At 40.1% G+C, this 7,999-nt stretch overlaps 1 pseudogene; it reads left to right on the top strand.

Annotated features, from left to right (window-relative positions):
* The first annotated feature begins 2,449 nt into the window (after positions 1-2,449).
* On the top strand, positions 2,450-7,001 carry LOC138044864 (microtubule-actin cross-linking factor 1, isoforms 6/7-like; annotated as a pseudogene).
* Positions 7,002-7,999: the final 998 nt, after the last annotated feature.

The following is a 7,999-nucleotide window of genomic DNA, read 5'->3' as shown; positions in this document are numbered from 1 at the left end:
AAGCAAACTATGATTCTGTGATGAATGCAGACAGAGGAATGATCAAAGAAAACAGAGTCGAGGATCCGCAATAATTAGAGGAGAAATTAGAAGATTTGCGCGTGCGCTGGGAAGCAATTACCTCCTTGACTGCCACTAAGCAAGACAGGTAAGTAAATCGAGCAATGAAGTGTGGCATACTAACCATAAAGCAGTCGAAAACTAAGTTTACATAGAAAATCTTAAATAAGGTGGCCAGCGGGTGTGTGTGCCCCTGTAACAACGACAAAATCTGAAAACATATGATGTCACTAGAAGGTACTCCAAATCGTGACCAGTCGATGCTTTACATTGCGCCAGACGATACTGTTCAGTTTTCTGTTGTGCATAACTTATCACTGCCTTGTATCTTTTTAGACTTGACAATGCCTTAGTCTTAGCGAACGAGTTCGATTCGGCCGTCAAGACTGAGCTTCGCAAACTGAAAGACTCGGAGGACACACTTAGGGGCCTGGGACTTATTTCGGATGACCTGGAGGAAATTGGTGAACAATTAAAGGAACACAAGGTAATAAGGTCATGATGAATTGTTGCTCAAGAAAAAAATATAATATTTACAGAGATGAGCTGTGTGAAACCCCTTTGCCCTCTTATCTTAGGTTTAAAATGGTAGGTGTAGATTTTGTTACGAAACGTAAACAAGCCATTAGTGAAAGCGCGTCACCCACCACTTGTTCCCTCAAAGTTCATGAAAATTACATGAACAGAGGCTTACTTCATTCTTAAGACAAGTGCTTAGGCTTAAACGGTGTATATCAGTGCTACAAGCCCACGAATGGTCAACTTTGCGTGCATTGGAACGTTTTCTCCGTTGATTTTTGCTTGGGTGAAGCGCGCTGTCTCTTGTGTCTTCTGGAACGCAACCGCGAATTGCACTTATCGGACAACTTACGTGTTTGAGGCCATGTCATGCGCTCTTAAACCTAATTCAAAGATACAGGGGCTTGAATCATGTTTGTTATTGTGAGAGTACTCTTAACCGTCTAATTCAAGTTAGTAGAACCCGTATTTAGCTTCTCTTTATTGGATATAATGTAATGTTTCCTCACTCTCTCTGTAAGCTTTCCATGAAGAGCTTATGGCAGAGGAAGTCAATGTCCAGTCAGCAATCAAGAAAGGACAAGTGATTGCACGGTTCTGTCATCCAAGCGCGCTCGCCATCATACAACAGTGGATTGCGAGAAGGAGGAGGTAAGGAGTCTAAACTGGTCGCATACCTTGGTAATCGAGATCCGCTTTAATAATTGAACTTAAGTGCCTCTAATGTCGCCCTTGTAATTTTAGAAAGATTGCGGTTCTAATCGATGCTAGAATTTCCCGGTAACCTAATCCATGAGTAAATCCCCGGAAATTCCGAAAACGTTTTGACCTGGAAAAAAAATCTTTTAAAATGTTTTTACAAAAATTACAAAGTTCCATTCCATGCTACGCTTTCCTTTCTTAAGGTACACATGAAGTCATTCCCTAAGAGGTTAGGGGCTTCTCAGAAACGCACACCAAATTTAAAGAATAGGAAACATTTTTGGTGTACAAGAGAATGAAATATCCATCTTTCCTTCTGTAGAAACATGTTGCAGTTAAGAAAAATACATGATCATGCAAATGTTTTAATACTGACTTTGTTATCTGGTTAGGACCTCGATAGTTAATAAAACTATACATATACATGTTTGGTTTTCTTTTCATAGACAGAAAACTTTGTGGCTTGTGGTACTGAGTTTCTTAGCTTCACTCGCGTAATCTGTGACCATGTTATTTTACCAAAATAAAAGAAAATGTTTGCTTATGAATAGGGCTCAATTTTTGGACGAGTAATTTGGGGGCGCAAATGTGAGCTCATTTGCAGGTTGATAATTAAAAGTGGTGATACGGTCAAAGTTAACTTGGATCGACTTTCTTTTAAGGTGCGTAAATGGTCAGTTCAGAGGCTGACCCGACTGGAGGAGGAACAAGCCAAGCTGTCCGAGGAACAAAACATGATGGAAGAACTTTTGCAATGGATCGATGTAAAGGAAGGAATCCTCATTGAGAAGGAAAACGAGCCCATACCGGACGATGATTATGAAGAAGTCATGAAGCTACTTGATGACCACAAGGGCTTTCAAGAGGAAATGGCGAAGAAACAGCCTACTTACGATCGACTCACCAAATCCGTCAAACGGCGCAGTTCGGTAGCGCCTGCCGCTGCCCCATCACCCGTAACACCACAGCCTACTCCAGAGCACAAACAAGGAAGACGTGGGAGTAAAATCCCAAATCTCGCCAGCCCTGCTTCTTCTTTCACACGCGAGCGATCTCGTGAAAAGTTAACAAGCCCAGGGTCGTCTTCCACGCGGTCTGGTTCTACATCGCTCGATAAGAATCATCCAGTTTTGTTGCAAAGCGATGGCAGCATTTGTGGCTCCTTTCTATGGAAAGGCTTCGACGACTACAGGAGAAGCTGGAGAGAATCCCTAATGTAAGTAAACAGTTCATCCTTTCGCTACACCCTTTGTAAGGCTACTGGTCTTGTCGACCAGGAATGACAAAAGTGGAATGGCAGTGATTGGGCGCAAGAATAGAAATGCACGGATGAGTCTAGAAATTTGTTTTCGTGAACAGCATCAACATGATAGCGTAGAGTTAAAGACTAGTTCAAGATTCACTTTGAATTCTGACTGCAAAACTGATATCGTTACTACATGCAATTTCCCTTTTTTGAATCTTCCTTTTTTGACAATTGTGTTAATTTTCCCTAAATGTAAATGCTTTTTCCTTTTGTTCTTTACAGAGACGTGCTTCAGCTAAGTTTGACTTCATCGAGTGGAAGAACAGGGTAAGTTTTAGATACAAATGACAAACAGTCAACCCATTATGGCTAAACACAACTTGCGTCGCCATCTCCATTTCTTTGATTTTTTGATCAAAGAGGAGCACTAACTGATATCTTTGCTATCGGTAATCGGAAGTTTTATCAGTCATTCATGAAATTTTGCGCAGGGAAACAAAGATTGTACGCGCCAATCCTACTAACGTAAGCTGTCAATTATTTGTATCGGTGTTAAACGCTGAAAGATTTATTGAAGTCAGAGAACCAAAAATAATCATAGAATGTGTTTATACAAGGATAGAAATAGTTTCAACTTAAGAAAGAAAGGGGAGGCGGTCTTCCAAACCTCTCGTCTTGAAGCAGTGACGTAACATTTCCTATGGGCAGCTCTTCTCTTAAAATATATAATTTATTTGGTACCGTTCTAATGAGCATAAGGCAAGAAACGTGCATTAAAAAAAACCTAAGGCCGAGTTAAATCGCTTGTTGTTAGAGGGAATTCCTTAAATGTGAAGTGAAAAGCATTTTAGTTTCTCCCTTGGGGGTTTTTAGGGCTCATCACATTGCTGTTTGAAGGGCGTTGATGATGCTATTGAAAATGTGTCATGTGGCTGGTGAATCGTGAGAGCTGTACTTTTCTCTTAAGGGAGAAAAGTGTTTGCTTTTTCTTATCATAACGTTTTTTTGTTTTTTTTTTTAGGACAGTTTAACAAGTGATTGCGTTACAGCAAGTCACGCGTTCTCGATATCTTTCGGCGCACGGATCATGACCGAGATGGTAAACTTACCCGTGAACAATTTATCACCGGAATACTCAACACAAGTAAGCTCATGCTGTGTTTCACCCCCTGTAACGGGGTTTCCTAATACTTGTAAGCTACGTAAAAGCATCGCACTGGTTTATTCCAATGTGCTTATTCTGTGATCTAGCGAGTGTTCGGTTTCCACCAGCAGTAATGGCAATTGGTATAGAGTGTTGTGTGAAAGGCGTGCCAAAGGTCTTATAGTAGACCTTTTTTCTCAGTAGAAACACGTAACCCGACTATACGAATCAGTATAGCATAACAACTTTACGACTACAAGAGATACATAATTGTCTTATATCACTCTCCCCAAACCGTCTGAGATTTCATTTCTGAAAAAAAAATAAAATAAAATAAAATAAGATAAGCAATGGGCTCTGGTGCCAGAGTGGTAAGTGTAACCTTGGACGACGCAACCCTTGGTCATGTTTTTGTAAGACGCAACGGTTAGATTCTATAGTCAGCGACTGATATGTTTGGTCTTATTTTGCTAGGTTTCCCTACTGAGAGATGGGAGATGGAAATTGTCGCCAGTAAATTTGAAAGGGATGGACTCATTGACTACAGGGAGTTTGTAAACTCGCTTAAGGACAAGAAACCGGTGAGCAATGAGGAGGTTTTATGTCGATTGAGATTCAAAAAGGCAAAATCTAACAATTTTTGAAAACCATTTAGCCATCACACAAGCTCTCGGAGCGTCGAATGGCGTGCGCTCAACAACTGGAGAGCCTGTGTGTAGGCGTATAAATCCATTACGACTTTCAAAAATTGAAGGAATAGTTGTTCCAAGTATTGAGTCATTACGTCGGAGATTTTTAAAAATAATTTTGATTGTTTCAGGGGTGTATTTGTATGTTTTTTACAACTTAATCGATGGCAGTTGATGTATGCTTGTTTCATCTTTCCAAATTCCGCGTCGGTTTAATAGCAAAATAAGGCAACAAGGCGTGCAGTATCACTGATAATAAGTAATAATGTGGAATCCACAAATGGCGTGGCAGAAGTGCATGCCCAGTTGTGCAAGCACTTGTCACCCACCGAGATGCCCCGGGACCCGAGCTCGATTCTTATCTCGGTGTCGAGAAATCACCTCCTCCTTCTTCGGTTTTCCTCAGCAACATTGCTGAATCCATATTTTGATCGATTATTATTATTATTATTATTATTATTATTATTATTATTATTATTATTATTATTATTATTATTATTATTATTATTATTAGAGAAGTTAAGGACTTCCGTCGTCCATTTTTGTCACGACACGTTGTGTTCAAAATCTGGTAAGAAATGTCTCCAAACATGGAATGAAGCCTCCAATTTTAATGTGCCCTTGAGTGAGGAACAGATAAATGTGTGATGTAGTAACTCATGTTGACGATGACGAAGATGACACCGAGTCAGGCATTGACGGTGATGTTGTGAGCAGCATTGATTCCATATTAATTTCTTGACGAACTTGTGAACCTTGTGTGGATTGTCAATCAAAAGAGAGAAGTAGATTTCTCACTTGATTTTTAAGTGATTAACACCATCCTGTCTTCCCATGTCACTTCTTTTCTCCCTTCTCCCTTTCCCCTCCTCCCCTCCAACCAAAATCAAGCGCGATCCAGATACAAGACACGTTTTTTTCTAACATTTGCATGGTTTCTGTTTTTCTTTTTTGTCTCCCGTAGTTTGGGGATTCGCAGAAGTTACGTCTTGTTCGAATTTTGCGAAGCACTGTGATCGTCCGAGTCGGAGGAGGATGGGAAACGTTGGACGAATTCCTTCAGAAAAATTACCCCTGCAGAGGTAATAAAATCACCTTTCCAACACTTGTCACTTTTTCAACCAATAAACAGTGGCACCAAAACAAGCAGGCTCACTTGCATACTTTATCTAGAGCATACGATTTGGGTGCTATTTAGTTTTTTGTTTTGTTTAGCTTAAAATTTTCTGTACTCTTTTCTTTCGACTCTCTAGTCACCTTACAGTCAAAGCGAGTTTTCTGATCAATCGCAAGAAGCGCAAACAGCGCCTTCAACCAATCAAAATTCATCGCAATTTCAGTCGACCCGCTCCAAGCGCGCGAAATGTACGCTCGCAACTCGCGATTGACTCGGCTTTGCAGTTGTTTGTTGAAAACTTTTTTCAATTTTAATTGTGCTCGGAAAGTTCGTTTAGCAAAGTGAAGTCAGCGTTCTGTTGTATAAATGAAAATGGAGTTCTTTATTACATTCCTACTTCAAGAGGTCTTCAATTGTGTTTAGTGCAAATCGGTAATATCGGTTTTTGTTGCGGACCAAAAAAATGCAGGCCGTTGTATTGGGGATTCTTTGCTCGTGTCATTATTTCCTTTTAGTCGCCGATTATAACAAGAATTTGTTTATAGAAGTCACCCTGCTATAACAGATGATGAATAAGGACTTGTTAAATTTATCTCACTTATTTTAAACCTTTTTTTGTTTTGATATTTGGCGAAATACAAGCCATCAAAAATTGACATAGGGTGTCAAAAGTACTCGTGATTCAAAGGCGTCTTTCTAAAACTTGGAATTTAAATAAAATTGCCTCAGAGTATCGGTTGGTATGGGTTCGTATTTCCAGAGATAGCTAATTGTTAAGTGTAGTGTTGGTTTCTTGGAGGACGGATTAGAAAATGATGGGCATATGTTAATGACGTAATGCTGCAGACTAACAATCTTTGTCATTTACTCCTGCAGCTGCTGGGCGAACAAATGTAGAACTAAGAGAACAGTTGACAAGACCAGAAGGTGTAGCACAAGCAATAGGTAGGTACTTTCACAAGCAAGCCATCAATTGCTCGTGAACACTCTGGCACACAATTGAAAGGTACAGCGGCGGAAAGACCTCCTGCTGGCACTGGCAGAAAACCTCGGCTTGACGTACCGAGTAGTGGTTACGAAATTCGTCGAGAAAAATCAGGAGAACTCAGACCTCGTCGTGAGAAATCGGGAGAGCTTCGGCCACCGAGCGGTCTTCCGAGGCAAGGAAGTGGTACCAAGTTGAGGGGTGCCGCTGAAAAATCATCTCCCACAAAGAAAGCTTCCTCCACGAGAGTAAAGAAATCGGATAGCCAGACATCCCTTGGGAGTACGGGGTCCCTCGAAGATTCTTCCGAAAGCTCTCGGGTTTCTTCGGGCATCTCTTCGAGCTCCTCCCGCGGGTCCCCTGATCGCCCAAGTCCGCGTGGACCTGTTAGAACGGGAAGTTGGGAAAATGTTCGAGGAAGCCGGGAAAATGTACGAGGTAGCCGAGAAAGTCTTCAGAAAGCGAAAGACGGAAAAGAAGCTCCTCATAGCACGGGGAAAAGGACTACAACTGGAATTCCAGCTAAGACTTTAATTTAGTGTTTTTTTTTTTTTTTGTTTGAGTGAAGACTGTTTGAGATTAAAAAAAAATGTGCTAAATTGGCATAATAATTTTTGTGCAATTTTAGGAAAGTATTTAATTTAAGTTAATTAGTAAAGTTTGAAAATAATTTGGTAAACAATTAGTTGATATGGAATCAACAAGAACACCATCAATAAACACGCAAGCGTTTTCATCCGTTAATCTATTTCGTTAATACAACTAACACGATCTAAATCAGCCACTTTTGATAAGGGCAGCTTTTTATATCTTGTGAAGACACAGCATATAAGCCGGCCATGCAATTTTTGTGCAAGGAAGCGGCATCAAGCCACTTTAAGTTAACATCGTGGAAAGCTAATTTACGAGAACATTTGTGAATGATCTTTCTTGGAAATACTTGTTCAGTTTGTATTAGAATCGTCCAAGAAGTATTTAAGTCGGTAGAAATTGTAGTAATGTTTGAGAATTCCAGTTGCCCTTGTTTTTTAAAATTTTGTCCAAGTTAAGAGAGGAAAAAAGATTTTCACGTCCTCTTAATTGCGTATTTTGCTGTGGCTACTGAAGCTGTTAATGTTTTATAGGACTCAAATAAATGTAGTTTTCTATTTATGCGTTCGTATGGTATTCCCCTTGTAAATATAATCGTGTGCCTTTAGTTTAGATCCCATGGTTAACTACGGTACTATCTCAATGTTCGATATTTTCCGTCCTGTTTTTGCGTTCCGTTGGGAAGCAGTTTGTCCCAAGTTCGATTCCCACATTCAACGACATGTGGGTTTTGTTTCTTGACTACTTTTACTCTTACACTTCATGCAATTAAGGAAGCTGGAACCAGTTTCACTATTTTTGAGGACCTTTTTATCACAAGGGTTGTCACTACAAAACTGTATCACGTAAAAGAAATGTTATGGTACTATACCAAACACCAATTATTGCTTAACAAAATGCGCTTATTATTTTGCCGTAATAGGCTACCATGGCAACATGAAAGCTC

Source organism: Montipora capricornis, chromosome 4 (assembly GCF_036669925.1).
Source record: "Montipora capricornis isolate CH-2021 chromosome 4, ASM3666992v2, whole genome shotgun sequence".
Lineage (NCBI taxonomy): Eukaryota > Metazoa > Cnidaria > Anthozoa > Scleractinia > Acroporidae > Montipora > Montipora capricornis.
This window is presented reverse-complemented; position numbering and strand designations above follow the sequence as displayed.